The 24,246-nt window shown below is 40.6% G+C and overlaps 1 long non-coding RNA gene across 1 annotated transcript; it reads right to left on the bottom strand.

Annotated features, from left to right (window-relative positions):
- Positions 1-17,861: 17,861 nt before the first annotated feature.
- On the bottom strand, positions 17,862-20,661 carry LOC142151845 (uncharacterized). Its single transcript, XR_012691256.1, has 3 exons — positions 20,578-20,661; positions 19,779-19,864; positions 17,862-19,320 (listed from the first exon to the last, which is right to left on the bottom strand). It is a non-coding gene; the product is annotated as an uncharacterized LOC142151845 (long non-coding RNA).
- Between the last annotated feature and the right edge of the window lie 3,585 nt (positions 20,662-24,246).

The raw sequence follows: 24,246 nt of genomic DNA, 5'->3' as shown, positions 1-24,246 counted from the left end.
ATTTCTCTCCGCAGGACAGTGACGGTCTGTACTACGGTAGTATTTCTCTCCGCAGGACAGTGACGGTCTGTACTACGGTAGTATTTCTCTCCGTAGGACAGTGACGGTCTGTACTACGGTAGTATTTCTCTCTACAGGACAGTGATGGTCTGTACTACGGTAGTATTTCTCTCCGCAGGACAGTGACGGTCTGTACTACGGTAGTATTTCTCTCCGTAGGACAGTGACGGTCTGTACTACAGTAGTATTTCTCTCCGTAGGACAGTGACTGTCTGTACTACAGTATTATTTCTCTCCGCAGGACAGTGACGGTCTGTACTACGGTAGTATTTCTCTCCGTAGGACAGTGACGGTCTGTACTACAGTAGTATTTCTCTCCGCAGGACAGTGATGGCCTGTACTACAGCAGTATTTCTCCGAAGGACAGTGACGGTCTGTACTATTGTAGTATTTCTCTCCGCAGGTGTTAGGAACCCCTCCAGCCGGTACAACACAACCCGGAATCTACTCTGCCAGTCAGGTGTTCACTGGAGCCCCTAGTGGTGGGGACAGACTGGGCTGCAGACTGACCGAGGGTCGTGAAGAACCCAGGTAAACGAAGTGAAGTCCAAGCAAAGGTCAGGGGCTGGCAGCAGATAGCAATTCCAATAAACAGGCCGAGGTCAAGGGTCACGAGCAGACAGGAAGGTCCAAATCCAGGAAAAGGGTCATACACGGGTAATCAGCAGAATATTCAACAGACAGGAACAAGGCACAGAGCAGGTCAGCAGACTGGCAACAGAAGCTATAACCGGCAATGAGGCAGCAGACCTCATTGCCTTAAGTACCCAGATGGACCAATCAGGGCTTGCCCCTGGACAGTGCACACTTGCAGGCTAATTGCCTGCTGCACTAAACACCAATCAGGGCTTAGCCCTGTCACACACACCTGCAGGCTAATGCCTGCTAATTCAGCCCACAAGCTGAATCTACTAATCACAATATGCGCGTGCGCGCCCGGCTGCCGGGACGCCGCGCTGGAGTAGCGTCCGGCCGTTGCCGGGAGTTGGGAGGAAGTGACGTCCCGGTCGTCATGGTGACGGCCAGGACGCCGGGGAGGACAGGAAGCGAGCCGCGGCGGCTGTGAGTACCGCCGCGGCTTGTGACAGCAGGAAGCGACGGTCTGTACAGGACAGTGACAGTCTGTACTATGGTAGTATTTCTCTCCACAGGACAGTGACGGTCTTGCTTCTTATTTCAAGGACAAAATTGATAAGATCAGACTTGAAATTATATCATCTCCCTCGACAAGCAATTGGCTCATTTCCTTTGTAGCACCCTCTGACACTCTCTCTTCATTTGATCCCACAAATGAAGAGGAAGTTTCTACTTTCTTCTTATCTTCCTACTCTACCTCCTGTCCTCTCACTCCATTCCCTCACAAATTGGTATGTCCCTGTCTCCTGTGCTCATTCCCCCTCTAACTAAAATCTGTAATCTCTTTCTACTGGTATTTTTCCATCACTATTCAAGCATGCAGTGATTACTCCCATTTTAAAAAAACAAAATTGTGACCCTAACTCTCACTAATTACTGCCCTATCTCTCCGCTCCCATGCCCCTCCAAGCTTCTTAAGAGAATTGCCTACACTCGCCTCACACACTTTCTTACAGCAAACAACCTATTGGATCCTCTTCAGTCAGGCTTTCGCTCTCAACACTCCACAGAGACTTAGCTGACCAAGGTTGTCAATGATTTGATCACAGCAAAAAGTAATAACCATTACTCTCTTCTAATTCTCCTGGATCTCTCTGCTGCATTTGGCACTGTTGACCATTCTCTCCTCATACAAACGCTACAATCCCTAGGTCTTGAAGGCACTGTCCTATCCTGGTTCTCATCCTACCTATCTAATCGCTCTTTCAGTGTTAATTTCTCTGGATCCACCTCTGCTCTGCTTCCATTATCAGTTGGAGTACCACAAGGCTCAGTCCTAGGTCCTCTGCTATTCTCTATCTACACCACTTCTCTTGGAAAATGAATGAGCTCCTTTGGATTTCAGTATGATCTCTATGCGGATGATACTAAAAATGTATCTATCCTCTCCTGATCTTTCACCATCTGTGTTGTTTCGCGTTAGTGACTGTTAGTGGCCCATTTGATTGCCAATAGTTCCCTATTACCGACATCGTAGTTGGCTTCTGCTGAAGAGAACTTACGGGAGAAATAGGCACATGGGTGTAGACTATGAGTATAGAGTTCCTTCTGTGATAGGATAGCTCCGGCACCGACGTCAGAGGCGTCGACCTCAAGCACAAATGCCTTAGCTGGATCCGGGTGTCTAAGGACCTGAGCGGACAAACAGGCTTTTTTCAAGCTTACAAATGAGACTACTGCTTGGGGAAACCAATTAGTTGGATCCATTCCTTTGCGAGTCAGGGCGACAATGGGAGCCACAATGTCAGCAAAGCCACGAATGAACCTTCTGTAGTAGTTGGCGAAGCCCAGCAACCTCTGCACCGCCTTAAGATTGTTTCGTTGCACCCAATCCAAGATAGCCTGAACCTTAGTTGGATCCATGGAGAATCCCTCAGAAGAGATTACGTAACCCAAAAAGGATACCTTCTGCACCTCGAACTCACACTTTTCTAGTCGTTTATTCCCCACATCACCTCTATATCTAAATCATGTTACATACATCTAAAGAACATTTCCAGAATACGCACATATCTCACACAAGACACCGCAAAAACATTAATTCATGCACTCGTCATCTCCTGCATCGACTATTGCAATTCCCTCCTTACTGGTCTTCCCAAAGTCAGACTTGAACCCCTACAATCTATTTTGCACGCAGCGGCTAGATTGATTTTCCTTTGCAAACCGTTCTTCCTCTGCTGAGCCACTCTGTCAGTCTCTACATTGGCTGCCTGTGTTTCAGTGAATCCAATATACAATTCTTCTACTAACATACAAGGCCATCAACAAAATTGCACCGACATACATCTCCTCACTTGTCTCAAAATATCTCCCTACTCGACACCTCCGTTCTGCACAAGATCTACGTCTCTCTTACACTCTCATCACATCCTCCCATATACTACCGTAGTATTTCTCTCCGCAGGACAGTGACGGTCTGTACTACAGTAGTATTTCTCTCCGCAGGACAGTGATGGTCTGTACTACAGTAGTATTTCTCTCCGTAGGACAGTGATGGTCTGTACTACAGTAGTATTTCTCTCCGTAGGACAGTGACGGTCTGTACTACAGTAGTATTTCTCTCTACAGGACAGTGATGGTCTGTACTACGGTAGTATTTCTCTCCGTAGGACAGTGACGGTCTGTACTACGGTAGTATTTCTCTCCGCAGGACAGTGACGGTCTGTACTACAGTAGTATTTCTCTCCGCAGGACAGTGACGGTCTGTACTACGGTAGTATTTCTCTCCGTAGGACAGTGACGGTCTGTAATACGGTAGTATTTCTCTCCGCAGGACAGTGACGGTCTGTACTACGGTAGTATTTCTCTCCGCAGGACAGTGACGGTCTGTACTACGGTAGTATTTCTCTCCGCAGGACAGTGACGGTCTGTACTACGGTAGTATTTCTCTCCGCAGGACAGTGACGGTCTGTACTACGGTAGTATTTCTCTCCGCAGGACAGTGACGGTCTGTACTACGGTAGTATTTCTCTCCGTAGGACAGTGACGGTCTGTACTACAGTAGTATTTCTCTCCGTAGGACAGTGACTGTCTGTACTACAGTATTATTTTTCTCCGCAGGACAGTGACGGTCTGTACTACGGTAGTATTTCTCTCCGTAGGACAGTGACGGTTTGTACAACAGTAGTATTTCTCTCCGCAGGACAGTGATGGTCTGTACTACGGTAGTATTTCTCTCCGCAGGACAGTGATAGTCTGTACTACAGTATTATTTCTCTCTACAGGACAGTGACGGTCTGTACTACAGTATTATTTCTCTCCGCAGGACAGTGACGGTCTGTTCTACAGTAGTATTTCTCTCCGCAGGACAGTGACGGTCTGTACTACGGTAGTATTTCTCTCCACAGGACAGTGACGGTCTGTACTACGGTAGTATTGCTCTCCGCAGGACAGTGACGGTCTGTACTACGGTAGTATTTCTGTCTGGGATCTTCCTGCAGTTGTAATGACCCGTGTTGCATCAGGTCTCACAGCAGCTCCTGGGATGGGGGATTGTGTTGCTCAGGTCAGACATACTGACAGCAAATCAAAATGAACAAGCTGCACTACGATTGGCTGCCAGACTGTCACTGTCCTGTGGAGCTTCGCTTCACAAGTGAAACACGATCAATGTCTCGTCTTGTAAAACGAAGTTCAGGATTTACAAAATGTGCATGTTGATTTAAATATGTGTATTAATCCTTTCGTACATTCATTATGTGTATTTATACGATTCATAGGTTAAAGTTAGGTTAAATACACATTTTTGATAGACTAAACTTAGGTGTTTTAAGTTTACAAATTGTGAACAAGACAACAGTTGTTTGAAAGAGAAAAACATACTACAGCTTGGATAGGGATCCATTTTCTTTTTTATTTAATAATTGAGGATTTTATAGCAAGAAAGGGACTTAAATTAAATAACTATATTTTTGTTCAGAGCATAGTGCACAGTGACAGCAAACACACAGCCGTTTAGTTATAAATAAGTTGAGATAGCTTTGTATGTTGTGTTTTTCTACATCTAGTACAGATAAGTATACAGAATGATCTCATTCTATTGTCAGGGTAATGTCTTTAGGGAATCTGACCTTGTTCAACCAGATGACATCATCTTTTGCCAGAGACAGTAAATCATAATGTTGACATCCTAACACACTAACAGAAATGCATAAACAGATGAACGTAACTGAAGTGTACCCTTTAAAAGGCTTACAATGGATTCCCTTGACTTCTGTTAACCTCTTTGCAGCACTCTAAGAAACACATGGTAATACTGATTTACTTGCATTTGAGAATGGGCTTGCCTTGTAAAAAAGCTCTTCTGCAAATAAATGTTCAGGGGAAAAAAACCAAGCACATGTCTTAAAGGAAGGTGATCACAAATGTAAACCTTGAAAATCCCTACTAGAGAAAAACCCCTTTAGAATTAGATATTCTACAGTTTAGTGAAAACTGTAACAGAATGGAGAATTATGCTTAAAGTAACTGTTTATTAATTGAAAGCACTGGAACACATATGTATAATAACCATAGGAATCAGAACTGCCACAAATGTATAAAGTAATTAGAAAAAAAGAGGTAAATGTGTAAATATAAATATATTGTGTGTGTGTAGGTAGGTGACCGAAATAACAGGTTTAACCAATGGTAAATTGTAGTGATATATTTATCTTTTAATATGAAAACATCTCAAATAGAGACATTTTAATATATTACTTCTACAAAGTATACTGTAAAGTAAATAATTATTAGGCTTTGAGTAAAAAGGATGTGAGGCAGTGCTGGTTGGCTACTCTATGTGGGATGTGCGTCTAGTGACATTGCACTACTTACGTTTCTCTACAGTGGTGGAAGTGGGCTGGTGTATGGTAGTATGCCACACTGCTGTGTCTACTACTGCGTTAATTGTAGAACTATGACATCCCATTCACCTACAGTTTCCATACAACCACTTCTAAATTACCACTTTGACCACTGCCTTTCTTGGAATTATCCTGTAAGTGGCCACAATGTGTCAATGTATCATTTCCAAACTGGATGTGTCCCTCTAACAGATACTTGCTCCCTATATTATAAAGGTATGTGTGTATATGTGTATGTGTGTGTGTGTGTGTATGTGTGTATATATATATATATATATATATATATATATATATATATATATATATATATATATATATATATATATATATATATATATATATATATATATATCAGATAGGAGTTACTACCAATGATAATGAACATAGGGGGGAAATCCAATAGCCTCGGAGTGCTTACGGAACAATGTCGAAGGCGCCCTGCAGCGATTTCTTGTGCTCCAGTGTTTGTGCCATTTACTTCCTTGCTGTATTGCTCAGGATGCTGTACTGCTCTGCAATAAAATCATGATCAACCAGAAACGTTTCTGGTGTCTTCTCGGAAGAGTAGAGTAAACGTAGATGGGTTTTATTTTGTAAAGTAACACTGTCTTTGTCAATTGAGTGGTAGCAACTTGTTACCAAGTAGTAGACAGGTTCAGGTCTTGGAAAGAGTATATTTGGAAAGTATTTATGATACAGTTTACTTCAAGGCTGGAGCTGAAAGTAAATAATGAAGATAAGATAAGAACCCGCACCTGAAATTGTTTGATTCGTCCTTTAGCCCACTTTCATGATCACTTCGACCCTGCATTCCCCTTTACCTTCAGTGACATCCATATGACAAATTGCTCAGTCTATAAACCTTACATTGAAAGCTTCCCTGCACACATTTAATCTAATAATGTTAATTTAAATGCAGTAGGACTATAAATGACAGTAAAAACAAAGAAAACAAACCCATTATCAGAAAATGTGCATGTTTTATTTATATGTGAATAATAGTGACAACCCCTCCCCCCCCCCCCCCCCCCCCACCTGGCCACCAAAGTCCTGGATATTTTTGTAGGTCAGCAGGTCAGTCCTAACTTCCTGCTGCAGAATGGTATGGCTCATCAGATTGGGGCATTAACACTTTGACTTGGGGCGATAGCCAGGTGAATCGGTATGATGCAGCTATTGTGCTAAATTTTTATTCAAGATGTGGGCGTCAAAATGAAGCACTCCAAGTATGTGTAATGCTGTATATAATAATATAAGCAAATGGACCTGTACATACATGTGTTTTAGGGATCGGTAATGAGGCCAAGATAGATGGGCAAGTTTTAAGACCTATCTTCAAGGTGACTTCCCCCTGGTAGTTAGGGACCGTTGATTGTCTGTGGAGAGGGCGCCACTAATTCTGAGCCCTGTTACCAGTTTGCCAATGACACTGTTTGCTAACAGGAGAAGCATGATAAAATGATGTCTGCCTATGCTAGTTGTTTGAAACGCTACGGAATCTGCTGGCGCTATATAAATAAATGATGATGATGATTACCCCAGACCTCTTATCTTATCTCAGATTTAAATATCAACCCACCTGGTGACATTAAAGAAACCCACTAAACACTTTTTCCCACTGTAACCTGACAGTATGCAATCTGTGGCATTTAACCTCATGCATCAAACTCCTATTGTCCTATAGATTGTAAGCTTTCAAGCGGGGCTCACTGACCTCTTTGCCTGTAAATACACAGTCTTGTGTTATTACTGTGTTTGCTTCCAAATGTAAAGAGGGCAGAATATGCTGGCGTTCCATAAACAATTTTTTAATAATAATTAGAAATAGGTGCACCGCTGCACGCATGTAAGTGAAGCAGTGCAAAAACCTTTATGTGTTGTATTTAGCATGTAGTCATGTTTAAGTTTTTTCTATTAAAGCTTAAGATCCAGTATAATGATTCACAGTTATGGGCAAAAATATTGACACACTTACACTTGTTTCAAAATATCAGTCTTTCTCTGTTACTATTTTAGAACATTTTATTTTATTTTGAATGTAATGCTGTATATACCTTTAAATTGAAAATAAATGGAATTGGCAAATAATTGACACTCTAGACTTATTTGGTAGCACAGTCTTTGGTCTAATAATTGCATTCAACCACTTCTTATAGCCATGGATGGACTTCCTGCCCATCTGCACTGTCAGTTTGACCCAGTCTTCTTGTGCTCCAGTTTCCCAGATTTGAAGCTGTCTTCTCCCGAACGCTGTTTTCAGATCTCTCCACAGGTGTTCTATGGGATTTACATCTGGGCTCATTGCTGGCCACTTCAGAACAAACCATCTTCTTGTGATGAACCATTTCTGGGTGCTTTTTGAATTGTGTTTTGGGGTCATTGTCCTGCTGAAAGACCCATGACCTTGGTTAAACCCAGTATCGCTGCCTCCAAAATAGCCTGGTATTCCTCAGATTTCATGATGCCATGAACAGGTACAAGACACCCAGTGCCAGATACAACTCCAAAACATCACTGAAACTTCTTAATGTTTGACTGTAGGGAATGTGTTATTTTTATTGACAGCTGTATTTTGCTCTACATAGTGATTATTGGCGTTACCAAAAAACTATAGTTTGGTCTCCTATATTCACAGGACATTATTCCAGAAGGAATTTGGTAAACTTGTGTTTTGGCACACTTCAGTCAATCTTTTCTATTTCTCTCTCTCTCAGCAGTAAGGGCCTCCTACTATATCTATACTATATATTATTGAGTTGGGGATGGATGGTGTGAGTGAAACTGTCGTACCTTGTGTCTGAATGTTGGGTTGAATCTGTTTGGCAGATTGAGTTGCTTTCTCCACCAATCGAACAATCTTGCGCTGCAATCTTTAAGTCTTTCCTCGCGGTTATGTCTAGGGAGGTTGGGTGCAGTTCCATGGGCCTTAATCTTCCTAATAACATTGGTATGGTGAAAACTGAAACATCAAGGTCTCTAGGGATTATTCTGTAGCCTTGACATTGTCCATGCTTGGCTACAATCTTCTGTATGACCTTCTCAGACAAATCTCTGGCTTTCTTTCTTTTCTCCACACTCATTGCAGTACACACAGTGACACAAAACCACAGAATGAGTCATTTTCTCTATTCAAACTCACTTAATGAGTGATTCTTATATTGCAGGCACCTGCTATTCACGAAGTGAAGGAGAATCACCTGTTTGAAATGTAATTATTTGGAACTTCTAAAAGGTCCCAATAATTTTGTCTGGCCCATTTAAGGATTTCAGTGTGGCGTAAGCTACGAAAAAATGTTTTTCCTTTTGTGTTATGCTTGATTACAATTAAAAAAAATACATATGTGGCTACCAAAATATTTAATAATTTTGTGGAAGAAATTGTGCCTTATTAGAAAAAAACTGCAAGGCTGCCAACATTTTTGGCCACAATTGTATATGATTGATTCACGTGTTATTGATAATTTGTTCTATTTCACAGTAAATTTAACAATGTTTAATTGCACCTCATTGCATTACATTTAATTTTGCAATGTTATGAGAAGCAGTCTATTCAGTGTACATTACATGGCTTTGAGAATGTGTGGTTAATATTAGCTCCTCTGGCACTAGTTCAGCCGGCTGAGGAAGAGAGAGTGTGAACAGGAGGAGGCAGACAGGCTGACGGAGCAGAGCTCAGGTTGTTTGCCAACTTGCTCATCCTTCTGAGAATATGGTATTCTTGTGGGATACTCTTCATGGTATAGTAGGTGTTTGAGGGGGTAGTGAGAGTCAACGTATGTATGTAAGGCAGGGGGGCAACGGCCGCTGGGTAGGCCGGGCGGCCGCCCGCCCCCGGGATGCATCTCCTGTCATGTGATGTGGCCGCCTGTGTGCCCCCCGGCCATCCCTTTCCCAGCCCGCACCTGATGTAAGGTGTCTGGTGCAGTGAGCAGAACTTGTGGTACAATAATTTGAACATATTCACTTTCTCCAAGAATTGTAGTGTATGTTAATGCTCCACAGGTTGGCGTAGAGGACAGGGAACTGAATGACACTGTGTGTTAATGAGGGTTGCTGCAGTGTACAGGCATTGTCTCATGCAGCATTCATGTGGAATAATGCTACCTAAAGCTGTTCTTTTTCCTTTGGTGAGGTTGGTGACTGAAGTCCTCATGCTTAGTTTGAACATATTTGCATTAAAAACATAAAATGCACGTTTACTAAAAGACTCCAATTGTGTGCATGTGCAAAGCGGCGAAATGTGTGCAGCTCTGCTCCAGTAGCATGTGCAGAACCAATTTGAATATTTGACCGTAACACTGCTTTGCCCCTGAGTATCATGCATGTGAATTTGCACCCTGTGGTGTATATCATAACTATTTATTTCCTGGCCTGAAGCTGTCTCCTGATTGGTGCTTACTTCCTATTGTTTGCTGTCAACAAGAAATTTCTGTCTGTCACATTTAAAAAATGATGTTAAAGTTCATTCTCGGCTTCCAGTCGGGACCTAAACTTAGGCCCACAAATAGTCACATACAGGGAACCCCTGTGATGACAACTCAGATCTTCCCATAATAAATAGAATACACCCCTATGTGTATACTAATATTTTTTTCATAAATTCCATTCATATATGCTATAGACATTGCCAAAGTAGGCATCTTGTGACCTTGCAGAATTCAGTAATGGATGTTCAAAATGAACATGGCTTTAGAATAGACATTTATTGTACGTTCTGATGTTCCATTTATTCTGCACAATAAGTAACACTTGAGGGATTATCTTCAGGTCAAAGCTATGTAAGTAACTGACCAATGTGGAAATGATATTAGTATCCTAGACAAGTGAGCTTTAAACGAAACCCAGCCTGCTTGGCTGTCCCTAGCTGAACTTTGATAGGACTCAATTATGTCTGTTACATTAAAAATTACTGTGTCCTTACCGAGGGAACATTTTTCAATAAAATTTCAGACCCGCTGGACCTTTGAAGACATAAAAAGCAGTTTATAAGTAGTATGATATTTCAAGATTACACTTTAATTTCAAGGCAAGTTTCTTTTATTTTTATATCTATATACTGCTACTTTACCTGCATATTTATGTACTCAGACAGAGAGTAAATGGAGGCGGCAATACTAAATGTTACTGAGAAAGTTGTGTTACTTCCTTAAAAGTAAAGTTGTTAGTCTGGAAATGGGTCACTTTGTGCTTATATAGGGTTTTTCTTTTTACTGCATCTGATAGATTCACCATTTTATGCATATTGCTGCACACACACTAACTCTTTATAAAGTAAACAGACCTATATAAAGGTTCTTCTTGCTGCCCTCTGATGTCCCCCTTGTAGTTGAAACATAAGAACCAAGGGAAAATGTTTTCTTCGCTGAATGATTGACTTCTTAAATGTCCCCTGGAGCCTTTTGCACAAAAAGATCATTTTACCTGCTTTGGTTTGTGCTCACTCATCAAAGTGCGGGGGGTGAGCCTATCAGCAGCTGGGGCTTGTGCGTAAGTCACAATCAATGAATGTCTATTTAACTTAACTATCAAACATTTAAACATAAGCTAATGAAGTGGGGCCCTCAAATGCATCCACTTGAGTAAAATCGAAAAACCATCATGGGGCTGTAATTCCTAAAATAGGTTCAGCACATTCACCGACATCGGACCAAGACAAGCATGAGAAAGCTCAGATGGGAGGTGCCTTGGCATAGTAAGGCTGCAATGCTTTAGCCTTGTCACACTTCCTGTAAATGTAACACCCCTCACCCGCCTGAAGTAGGGGTGTTGCCGGCATACTGTGTGTTTCTCTCTCTCTCTCTCTCTCTCTTGATGGCGCCATGCCTCCATCCAAGTCCTCTCAGCTGCACTGTGTGGGATGTGGGTGTATTGATCTAACAGTGGACAACTTGAGAGACCCCCTTGATTTCTGTAACGACCTCTCAGGAATAACACGACACAGTATATAAGTAAAAACCACTGTGGTGATTTATTAGTTAAAAAGTGATGGGAGGTTAGTTTACATTTAACCGGTGGTAGAATATGAGACAATTTGAAATGGACAAGATACAATTTACAGTTTAATTTGCTTTTCAAGCCATTTGTCACAACACTAATGTCAAGCAGTCAATGGTTCTTAAACCAGCAATCTATCTATCAGATCACTGAGACACCCCTAAATATTCAGATTATATGATCACACAGCCATGTCCATAAGTGAAGCCGGAATGTGATGTAGCAGTTAAATAACTTGGATACAGAGTAGATATGCACATATATCTCAGTATCTCTGTGATATTGGATACTGTATACGTATATCAACTATGAGTACACTGTCGGGAGACGGGACCCTCGACAGCAGTAATCAGTGTGGCCTAGACCCATTCTTGCTTGTTGTCTTCTCTGCTCACCTGCAATTCCCCCAGGAAAGGAGACTCCTTCATATATCTAGGGAGTAATATGGGGGGCATGGTGTGCTTAATAAAGTGACCCTTTACCCTAATTCTGGTTCATTCTTTCATCCAATTGTATGTACCATATTTAGTAGAGGACAAAATAGCTATACATTGACATCTGTTTCTAGGAATGACTATATTGCTAGAATACACATTTCACATGCCTCAGTCAGAATAAGGTGCAAGCAGAGACAACTTGAAAAAGGTCTGAAAACATCCCAGTGTAAAGGAAAAGAAAGAAATAAAGTGTGAATCTCAGATTGGGTATATTCTGCCCCTTTACACCATTAAACCAAATGTAATCTTGATGCTGGAGTCAAATTCACAGCAATCAGCTCTATTGTGGTGATGTAATCTCAGCCAGTCTTTAATTAACAGGCTAATTGTTCTATGTGAATACATTACACTAATTCTCTCTTCAGTATGGGGAATAACACACACACATGAAAGCTTCCACTGGAATATAGGCTGTTACCTACCACTGTTGTAAGCAACAATAAGACGAATTTGCTCATATTTACGAATATTGCATTTTGGTGTAAAACTTGCACTGAACCACAGCAAAAAAAAAAATCAACAATTAGCTTTTATCTGTCTAATGCCGCTAAGAATAACTGTCTGATTGGTTGCTATGTATTAATGAAAATTTTGAGCCTAAAGCACTATTAGTAAATGAGCCCCAGAAATGATATTTTAGATAAATGTCGAGTCCACCATGTATATAAAACTGTAGCAGACAGTTTTTGTAATGAAGGGGTTACAATTTTGCCTTTATTGTGAGATTTCTTTATCCCACTTTACAAACTTTTCATGGTGTGTTTTCTTTAAACTTGCCAAATGTTGATTTAATTTCCATGAACAATATTGCCTTAAATTACCTTTCCATTGCAAGCTTGAAGCACCCCGTGATCCTTCTACAGACATCTGTAAAATGTAATGGTGCCGCTGTGGATTAATGATTTTTAAAGGCTAGAAATTGACTTCCCTGACCACAATCCATTACTTGGTTGGAACAGCAAATAGTTTCCTAGTTACTCACTTGTGTTTTTGTATCCTGAATATTATGTTGCATTTTCATACTCTGTGAATTAAAAGACATTAACCTCTTGCATTGTGAGCTAGCTGGACTATTACAATGCACTGCAAACCTGGTTTCGTTTAATGTATATAAATCATGAAATGAAAGCATTTGATTGCAGATGTCAACTGTTTGGCACACGTAGTGTCTGACTATTTTTTGGCAATTTTTCTGTCTGCTTTAGTACAGTTCTGATTACCTTATTGATTCTAGAGAAAATAAACTTGGTTGTAGTTAGTGATCATCTAAAACAGACCAACATAATAAATAAAGTTTATGTCCAAAATGTTTCTTTGTCAAATGAATAAACACTGAAAGCAATGACAACGTCTATTATACATAGCTTCTTCCTAAAGGGCTTTCATTAATAGAAAGAAAGTACCATGTCCTATAAAGCTATACTGCAAAGATGATGAACATCATTCCTCAAGTGCCAGGATTAAAATGAATCTTGGACGAGCACAGATAAGACAATTAAAGTGAGTGAAGCATTGGACAAAATGATGAGTTGTGTAAAGTCTAAGAATGCGTCCACATTATTCCCTAGTGTCAATATCAAATGAACAAACGAACATCTGCAGCAATATTGGACAATTGGCCTAATATGGCAGCATGTAGGGTGCCACAATGACCCCCATGCCTTTATAATATTACAAAGGAAATTGACTGGCTGATTATCAGACATGTTGTTAAATGTGGTTGAAAGCTGACCACAGATATCTACTATCAGCCTACTAACCAGGGCCGGTGCTAGGGTTTGCGGCGCCTTAGGCAAAATTTTGCCGCTGCGCCCCCGCCCCCCGAACACACTAAATAAAAAAATAATTCGATTTTATTTACCTTTTCTTCCTCTAGCTGCTCCTCGCGATGCATGCTGTGAGGGGAGGGGGGCGTCGGGAAGAACTTATTCACACTGTCTGTCAGTGACAGACAGACAGACAGTGTGATACTTCAGAGGCGCCGCCGGACAGACTATCACATGATCACAGTGATCATGTGTGAGAGTGAGATGTGCCGCGGAAATTGAAAAACAGCGGCTCCCGAGCCGCTGAACCGCTGACTGGATTAGAAAATCTAGTCAGCGGCGCACTGCAGGTCCCGGCGCCCTAGGCAACTGCCTAAGGTTGCCTAATGGGAGCACCGGGCCTGCTACTAACATACCTCTCTAATGCTAGAAGAGAGTAGCCTGCTCGACTCCGAACACCCAGATTTTATTGCCGATTGGGCTAAGCAGCAGGGCCCTACCATGTGTGCCCGGCATTATACTTTGTTAATGTGCTGGATTTATTTACAACAGTGATTATTTTGTTTGATTATAGTACTCTCTATAATGCGTGCACATTTTGCACCTTCCATGGCACTTCAGCAGAGAAACTCGTATCTTGGGCTCGTTTTTGCCCAATGTAAAACAGATCTCCAAACACATAAAAGTGCCACATGTAATACAGGCATAATTAATTTCAGGCATAAATTAAGACTGGAATGAACTGTATACTAGGTTGATACTAAAGTGGTAGTAGTTAAGATTTGGGGCCAGATTTACTAAACTGCGGGTTTGAAAAAGTGGAGATGTTGCCTATAGCAACCAATCAGGTTCTAGCTGTCATTTTCTAGAATGTACTAAACAAATGATAGCTAGAATCTGATTGGTTGCTATAGGCAACATCTCCACTTTTTCAAACCCGCAGTTTAGTAAATCTGGCCCTTAGTCTGTTGTCTCCATTTCTAGCCCAACCTGCAATCCCACAAAAGTAATAGTGACATTACTGGGGCAGTACCAAGAAGCTGAATGGGAGCGTGCACCTACATGTGGGTAAGTCGCATCAATAAGAACATTTGTGCATAAAAAAAACATTGCATTTGCAAATTACCTTTTTTAAAAGTATCAGCTTACACTTACGACATTTTCTTATACAATTTAGTCACACTTTACAACATTTAAGAATAAACGTATCATATTGAACATCGTTTATTTCATACTTGTCATATACCTGAAAAGATCCAATAGGAAAAAGCTTTTTTTAAAGGGTTGTTTTGCTAGTCGCATGCCAGCGGCTGGTAATATTTTCTTTGTTCCCCCATCTCAGAAAAGCTGAGAAAATGTTGGCAGCGTTGTCATATTTTAAGGAAACTCATACATCCCTTCCCCCGAAAACCCTGTGGTTTGCAGATCAAGTTCACAGGCTGGCTGCTTGGCTGGGCATAATGACTGGCACAGAAACTAATTTAAATAGTGTTTTATGCAGCAAATATTGGTTTTTAAAATGACATCTAAAAACTCATTCTGAGCTTGTTTATCAGGAGTCGTTGCAGACATCCCGTTCCTTCTAGGACAGTGATAGGCAGTAGGCAGCCCCCAGAGATTTCACCTGCAGCATCCAGCTCCTTCCTGCTTAACTGTCACATTTGCTTGTTCTAGCCTGTAACACTTGTTTAAAATGCCTGCTGATATGTTATTGCAGTTAGGTCATACATTCGGGGAGAGGGGGGTGTAGGATTGGTGAAGCGCTTAATTTTAGCCCCACCCCAGCCCCAATGACGCAAACGTCATTTTATCACGAGGCAAAATGGTGCATCATGGAGGCTTCAAATTTTGCCCACTTCACTAGGAAGTAAGCAGATGCGGGAGAATGCCCTACTCCGCGGGAGTCTGGGAGACCTAGCCTGGATTCGGGAGTCTCCCAGACATTCCAGGAGAGTGGACAAGTATGAGATAGGTGTCTCTTGCTTTGATTTAAAGGTGAGAGGGCCACGCTATGCGGCCCCTGAAGGGTATCAAGTTGCCAATCACTGCTCTAGGATATAAGCTCTTATGATCAGGGCCCCCTTTCATTGTGTTCTCCTTCCTACCATTGCACCTCTAGGCCTCTCTCCCCAGCCCTGTTTCTCGAGCCCATGCTTCCGGGTGCTACTTACCAGTTGTGCTCACTGTCTTGTCAATAGCTGGATCTGCAATTCTTTGTTCTTCCTTTTATACTCTGTTAATTTTGTTATTGACTGGTCATTGTATAATTTTGTATTGTCAATGTGTATTATTTGTTGCTGTCTGTGCATTGTATAACACTTTTAAATGTGTTCTTTGTTCAGCCCCTATGTACGGCACTGCAGAACATTTGTGGCGCCTCATATATAAAAAATAATAATAGTAATAATAAAAAGTGAACAAATTATTTTGTGCCACAAAACTGTGTATCAATTGTAAGACACAGAATGAATCTCTTTACAAAGAAAATTGCTATACAGGGCCGTAACTAGCGCTGTGTGATAGGGGCGAGCGCCCAGTACGCAATGCTGAAGGGGGGGGGGCATAGCTTATGTATATTCTTGGTTGATATGGTTAAATTTGAGGGCTAGGGGGGGGCATTTATCTTTCTCACCCCAGGTGCTAAAATTTTAACTTATGGCTTTGTTGCTCTACAACAATAAAACAATACTATTTGTAGCCTTTATTCATGCTCTTCTGCATCTTTTCACCCAGCCTGGACTTGTGGAAGAGCCACATTGATCTGGGCCTAAAGAAAAGGGGAATTGTAGGGGTGGCAGGCTGACATATGTATAATTTTGTTATGTATGTCTGTCAGCAAAAATAGTGCTGTTATCACTGTTATTTACTGGTAGAATACATTTATTTTATACAGGAGAAGCTCTGCAGCAATTGGAGGAAAGTATACAGCAGTCATTCTTATCATTAACGATTATTTCTATAATGCCAGCATACTCCATAGCGCTTTACAGTTGGGAAGAAACACATTAATAAAACAAGACTGGGTATTAACTGACAGAATGTGGTACGAGGGTCTGGTTGCAAGCTTACAATCTATAGGACAATATAGGAGTTTGATAAATGAGATTAAATGCCACAGATTGTGTATTGATCCAGCCAGATTGTAAGGGTAAAAAGTGCTTAGTGGAGCAAACTGATCCAGTCACACAGCAAAGTGGTCTGTAGGTTGTTTGAAACAGAAGCATTGGTCATTAAATGTGGCCCAGGCTAGACACTAACATTAAATTCAGGTCTGATTTCTACCATCACTATCACTCCGCCGCTTGCCTGCAAGGTTATCTTTTTGTTGAACCTGAGTTTACCTCCTCGTGCCTCTTACATCTCCCCTGATTTGCAAATCTTAAAGCATTCCTGGAAAAGAATTCTCTAATAATTACACAAATTATATCACCAGATCAGGTAGGTGACTCTTGTGCGAACTCTCTAACTAGATAGTTGCACTTGATTTTTATGTCTATATTCTGCTCACATACTCAGCAGTGCCACACAGGAGGCCTAGGTAGAAAAGTTACCTAGAAGTCTACTCTGTGCTTTGGAGTGGCTTATTAGTTTTCTGAGGAGAATACTTCAGTGTGTTAAGTGCTCCTTCTGGCTTGCTGACAGATTTGTGGATTTCTTGATCCTGTTCTGCAATGTTACCTACAGACTAGCTCCACTGCGCAGACTGACTGTGATACAGCTAATCCCAATGTGACTTCCGACACTCTGCTCCCAGTATAGAGTGATCCTTAGTCTGGGATCTCTTCTTGTGTGAAAGACTATTTGCAGGCTTTATCTCTAGCCCATATCTGACTGAAATAAAGATTGCAAGTTCAGCACAGTATCATCCTACACATAATGTAATTTATTTTAATTAACCCGGCTGTTTGTACCTACCCTACAGGTACTTTGGAAGAACCACTAGGAAGAGGCAAGAGAGGTCAGGAGCAAACATGGAGATGAGAGATGTCCACCGAAATGTAGCACAGTACCACACTGCTGTCTGTCTACTGTCAATCATACTACACCTATGGACTACTAAGTAACATTATTATTTTTATTATTATGATCTTTTACTTATGAATCGTCAACAAATTCTCTTTCTTTCTGGGCAAAGAAGAAATAAACAAATTGGATCTGTTAACTTAATTTCATATAGACAGTTGTTTAACACCACGTTTCCTATACACGTTGACAGTCTGTGATATGCTGCTTTTCTCCGTTCCCCACATTACAATACTGCTCCTGTGTCCTCACTGATGTAGCATATTGTCCCCCTGTAGCGGTGCTGAGGAAGAGGAGCCAAAAAGAAGGACGTGCTGGTGCCAGGCAGGAGGCGAAGTGAAGATGATTGTACTCGCCAGATTACCAAGCCAGGGCAGCACTCGCTGACATTGGTAACAGTCAATCTCAACATATTCGCTGACAGCTAACGAGCTAATCAGGGCTCAGTGCCGCCCATTGGACAGATCATTGCAGGAGGAGCGATACTCTGCTGCCTCGGCGATACTGGCCCAGAGCAGTAAGCGTTAACCTGCTGCTTCATCGGGCCACTCTTAACGGATATGCACACGTGTGACCTGGCTAGTAAGTTCATGTATGTGCATTGGAACTAAAAGCCCAGGCCTTGGGCCTTCAGTTTCACTTACTGAACAAAAAAAATAAAAATATATTTTAAAAAAATATACAACATTTTTTTAGCCTTTGCAAAATTTCTTTATTCTAATAATAAATAGTTTTTTTATTGGTTTTCTTCTCCTATAATCATCCTGAGATGGTGACAATAGGAGAAAGATTGTGGCTGTACATGTACCACCGAAATACTTGTTAAATAGGATTCACCGTGACAGCAAAAGAAAATTAATGAAAAAAAAATGATTCTTTGATTAAAGCATTTTTCATTCCAAAATAGTTTATAAGTTTTACATTTTATTTTTTTTTACATTTTCTATAAAGTGGAACTGAATGCTCAAGCCTGGCCAGGGGGCGCATGCGCAGATCACCCGAGACTGTGGAAAGTTAATGCTTACCGCTCCGATCCAGTATCTCCCAGGCAGCTCAGTAGAGCACAGCTGATGTTTTATGGAGAGATTGCAGTGATAAGTGATTTCCTATTGCTGCAATAATCCTCAGTACATAATTAGCCTTATCATTGAATTTTGGTTAATAGAACTCAATGTTTGTTACTGGATCAGAATGATTTCACACACAAGCACACAGTGAAGCAAGCAGTCCTATAAATATAACAAACTTACATTTCAGCCATCTAGTGTATGTTCCCATGTAAGTGGATGTGGTGTATTCCATAAATTACTCATGACTATGCTTTGATTCTTGTTCTTTGTGCATCTAGGTGACTCACACCCTCACTGTCCTCCTGTACTTGGTGGCTGAGTGTTATATGTGCACTGTCAAGTTCCAAGCACAGAATTGTCTTCTCTATTATACAGCGTAAAGTCCATATACTGGATGGATTTGCAGGCTTTTACGAAGTAACGGCTTCTGAAAGTACAAAGGAACTGGATTAATCTGTAAGTTAATATTTTTCTTTGTTTTTCTATTTCCATACATTAACACAGACTTGCCTGGTATCGAATAACTCGGGTGCTTGAGTTCTACAAAGCGGAATGACATTTGTTTAAAAGTATTTTCTCTGTTGACTTATTACTGCTGGTTATACTGCGATTACGATAGTGCTTCTTGTAGCTCAGACAGACACATTAATTTTCAAATAGGAAGCTGGAGATAATAAAAACTGATGCAATTTGTTTGGGGACATAACTTAAAATTAGTCATCTCTAGGCAATGCTTACCCCAACAATACTCAGCGGGGGGATTGGGGCTTACTGGCAGAGGGTCAGAGAATTTGCCATGTTACAGTCAAAGACACTATAAAACTTACAGTTAACACAGCATACATTACACACATGCTTAGAAGTATTTCCGAAAATATGACTCACCTGCTATATTGTAGTCACACAATGGTCTTGTCTTTATGTACTCAATATACAGGCTCCACCCACTTGTGTGACATGAACTTATTTGACTGATGTGATGCAAAGAAGACAAAGTATGCATAGATGAGAACCTCATAAAACTGTTTAGGAAATAACTGGTATATCATTCCACTAAACAGTTAATTTTTTGCTATGTTATATTTGATTTTGTTATACAGAAAGATATACAATGGGAATAGATACAGTGTGAACGTACAATAGCTGTATTGATACATGTGTGTCCTTCAGTATGGCAGATACTCCACATAAGTGTCCACAGACTGCTTACATGAGAAGAAGATAGCTGGAAGGCACATTGTAATTATTGTCTAGCAATTACACTAAATGGGTGTCTTCTGAGTGCTATTCTTTATTGTTCTCATAAAATAAGAACACATTGAAGGACAGAAAATGCTTCAATTTAGATGTTATTAATGAATAGTCAAAGCTCATGCTGGTTTCCCTACTGTATAGCTTTATTTCTAGTTCCTTACAGCTACCATACGGTCTGGGCTTCTCAGTCTAACTACCAAATTACAAACACTCCTTTGAATGTAAATTCAATAGTAAAGGATGTCGGTTATTGCTTCCCTCCTGTGGTCACACAACAAGTGCACCTGCAGCAAGGAATTGGCATTAATCCCATGAAAGGCATCACATGCTCCTATTGTTCTCCCAATCTTGGCTCTACTCCCCCAACTCCTATCACTGCTGAGAGATTGTGACCATAAGAAGCTCTCTCATATGTATATTAGTTACTTACATACACATTTAGGCACTCATCTATAGTTGTTTTCTCTCCTGCATTTGTTCAAATCTTGTTTTTATGCAGTGTTTGTAGCCAGGCATTTACGGATGAATCGAGGTATACTCCTTTCCGAATAATGGGAGTTTCTGACGATCAGCCCTGTGATATTATGCGTCTCTTCTGAAATCTCACAACACATCTAGCGACTGGACTGTAATCTGTTATTAAGATCTCCTCGGATTATTCATTTCTGTAAAAAGAGCATGGCTGGGACAATGCCACTTCTGCACCAATTTTATGCAGAAGTAGGTATTTACCTTCACCGTTGTCTTCTAGACAGGCTTGAATTAGAACCCACACTGGATGTGCAAAGCGGATTTAAATTCTGAAAAAATGATGGTGTCTGGAAGCTATGAACTGGGCAATCCATTAAAGAAGAAAGCTGTTCAGCTAGCAGAGGTTTCTTGTCTCTCAGTATGTAATGTGACAGCTGAGCTGGGGATCAGACTGGGAACTTGCCTGCAGCTCCTGCTGTCACAGGCCCTCTATCCCTGTATTGTGTACAGGGAGCGAAACACAGTCTATCATCTGTTAGCTTAATTAACTATTTACTTCCTAGAAATATCTCTTTGATAGGTTACCTATTAGGATGAACGGTACCTAACACACACAATTATGTTTTGTTATTCTACTGTTAAAGTGTGAATGCTTACATTTTGCCTTATCGCGTTCCTTCCATTACATATGCAGTTCATTAAATCACAGCAGATGATGTGTATGTTTGTTTTTTAACAATAATCTCTACCCTATCTTTAATAACTAGTTAGATATACTTTCCAGTACAGTTCTGTATATTAGGCTCCTGTTATGACAATCCGCATCATAAGGGGGCTTTGCATATGCAGTAGATATTATTGATAATAATTTCAAATTGCTGATGTCTGATAATGACATGGTGGTTGGACCTAGGGGTATGAAGAGAACAGCACACACCTTTCTGCCCCCAAAGGAGAAGAGACTTGCAATAAATTATACCTGTTAGATACCTTCTAAAGAGTGTATCTAATCAGCAAAATAAACATAGGGTATGGAGTATTTTTACAAAATATATTCTATTATGCACATTTTAGTCCACAATGGTGGACTTAGCCTTTGAGTGTAGTTATGTTCTGCCAATGTGCTCCTAATATAGATGTTGCTTGTCTTCACTAAGAATGATATAATCTGCTGAATTGTACTTATTCAGAAAGTAGCAAATATGACCCATTCCTTGAATAGACAAATGACCCAACCCCACCTCCCTTCTAATTGTGTACCATGGAGTGATGAAAATAGGTTCAATCCATGGGCTAAATGAATATTACCAACTGTGACACAATTGGGCTCCCAGCATCCATATTTTGTATGTTACTGCAAAGGCTTAAACAAGATTTCAGCACTCCGTCTTGTCCTCACCTTTCACACAGGTTACAGAACTTGTTAACACACACCAAAGAAGGTCTCACTCACCCATACACACCTTATTACTGCCACCACCGTTTGCAATAGGGTAATGGGACCCCAAAATACTGTCACACAAGTGTACACTCTATGCAAATTGTTAACAAAAAAGCCTAACACATAAAACCATAGCACTAATAGGGTTAACATAGCATACCCAACCATGCATAGGGTTAATACAGTCAAGCAATCAAAGGGTTACTACGGTGAAGCAATACTTCACTTCATAAAAGGCTTATGGATTCGTTAGTGCCTCCAAGACAAAGATTACATTTTAGATTTATTATAAAAAGGTACAGGGCATTGGAGATACTACTACCCTTCCTTCCTCCCTTCCCTCCCTTCCCTCCCTTCCCTCCCTTCCCTCCCTTCCCTCCCTCCCTCCCTCCTTCCCTCCCTCAGACAAAGCAGAATAACAAGAGTCCTCGCTTAGATTGACTCCCCAGAGCTGACAAATTTTCATAACGTGCATGGGCCAATGTATATGCTAATATGTTTGTTCGAAATTCCTATAGTTGCCATAACTTACATCTGATACATTGCAAAGATATAATTCCCCATTCAATAGTCAAGTCATAATTTCCTACACATTTGCATATGAAATATATTATTATGACATTAATAAGTCTAATTTCAGAAGATACATGATTACTGTAAACTATCTATACAGCAGTTATTTAGAATTTTAACACCTTATACATTTTCTGTTCCTGAGTTTAAATCGGCACAAAAAGTTCTCAAACATTAAATATGAAGGAGTGTGTTTTGAAGTTTATATTTTCTATATAAATGCATAGGCAGATGGAAAGCATGCCCTGCCTGCTTTTCAATCATTTATATACTTCCTTCCCCTCTATACCAATGGGAAGGAAGGGGGTGTGACATCAGTTGCTGGTACAAAGCCCAATGGGGCAGCTTGCGTCCAGAGCACACACTACAGGTTGCTCTACCCATGTTATGCCTCTGCTCTAGCTACAATCCTACAACTAACATAATCCTCTCTCCATCACTACTGGGTGAGAATCAAGTTAGTTGTAGTTCTGCAACAGCTAAAATGTTTTTGTTATAGTTGTGATGCAGACCAAATGCCTCCAAAAATGCACAGAGGCAGTGTTGGCCTGTGCAAGTAAAGGTCCAGTGTAGATTTGGTTAAATGGCAACAGATAGTAAAAGCCTACTTAATCCAAGGGTACTCACATACTTCCATCTAGATTTGAGCAACTAGCATTATCTACCAACATCAGATAATGAAAAAGGAATCCTCACTCTGGAAAATTTGGGGCGAGACATGCAAATTGCTCCTGAAGTCTTTAAAGACCAGAGGTGCTTTATACTTCTGTGACCAGACCCATTTTCTCTCTTTCTTTTTCTTATTAAATTATAATTGGTTTTAAACAAGGTATAGGGGTACAGATAGTAGCTGCAGATCCACCTACTGGTGATTGATACTTTCCTCTTATAGTTTTGACATAAGGTGATAATTATTGCTGTTGGATTTGAGAAAGATGAGACATTGCGCGGCGAGTCCCATGTGGTCTAAAAATGTTTGTCTTCCTTCCTGTTTTAGGGCATAGAGGAAAATGACTGTGAATGTATTAATATTGCACTATATTTTATACATGTAGGCATGTGTTACTACTTATATTGTCTTTTATACTATTGTATATATAATGTGACTTATTACCACGTGTGAGTACAATAAAATGTGTTAACAAATAAAAAAGGGGGCATAAGGCAAAATAAAATTAGGAAACACGGCATATAAAAGCAGTAGAGGATACTTTCTGAAATCCGCATGCATGATGCTTGTAATTAAAGCAGAATTAAGAAAAATTACAATACAGTTAAGTGGTAATTATCATAGAGATATACAGTATATTATAACAAATGCCAACACTAGGAAATATGTTGATAGTATGAATGGGGATAAATTATCTATGGGCTATCGGACTGATGTTGATCAGCCAGATCTGTACTATATACGTGACATTTGTGCCACTACACTAAGGATGAGGAAGTGGAATAATTAGAGTTTACATTTGAAACCTATTTTGCACTAAGCCTTGATTTTAATTATATGAGGAGGCTGAGGGTCTTCCCAGTGCTGGGCAATCGCCACACGGGCTGCTATCAGGACATGACCTGTCAATCAGAACCATTTTCATGGTTTTGTGCTGTATCCGT

The sequence above is a fragment of the Mixophyes fleayi genome, chromosome 4 (assembly GCF_038048845.1).
Source record: "Mixophyes fleayi isolate aMixFle1 chromosome 4, aMixFle1.hap1, whole genome shotgun sequence".
Lineage (NCBI taxonomy): Eukaryota > Metazoa > Chordata > Amphibia > Anura > Limnodynastidae > Mixophyes > Mixophyes fleayi.
This window is presented reverse-complemented; position numbering and strand designations above follow the sequence as displayed.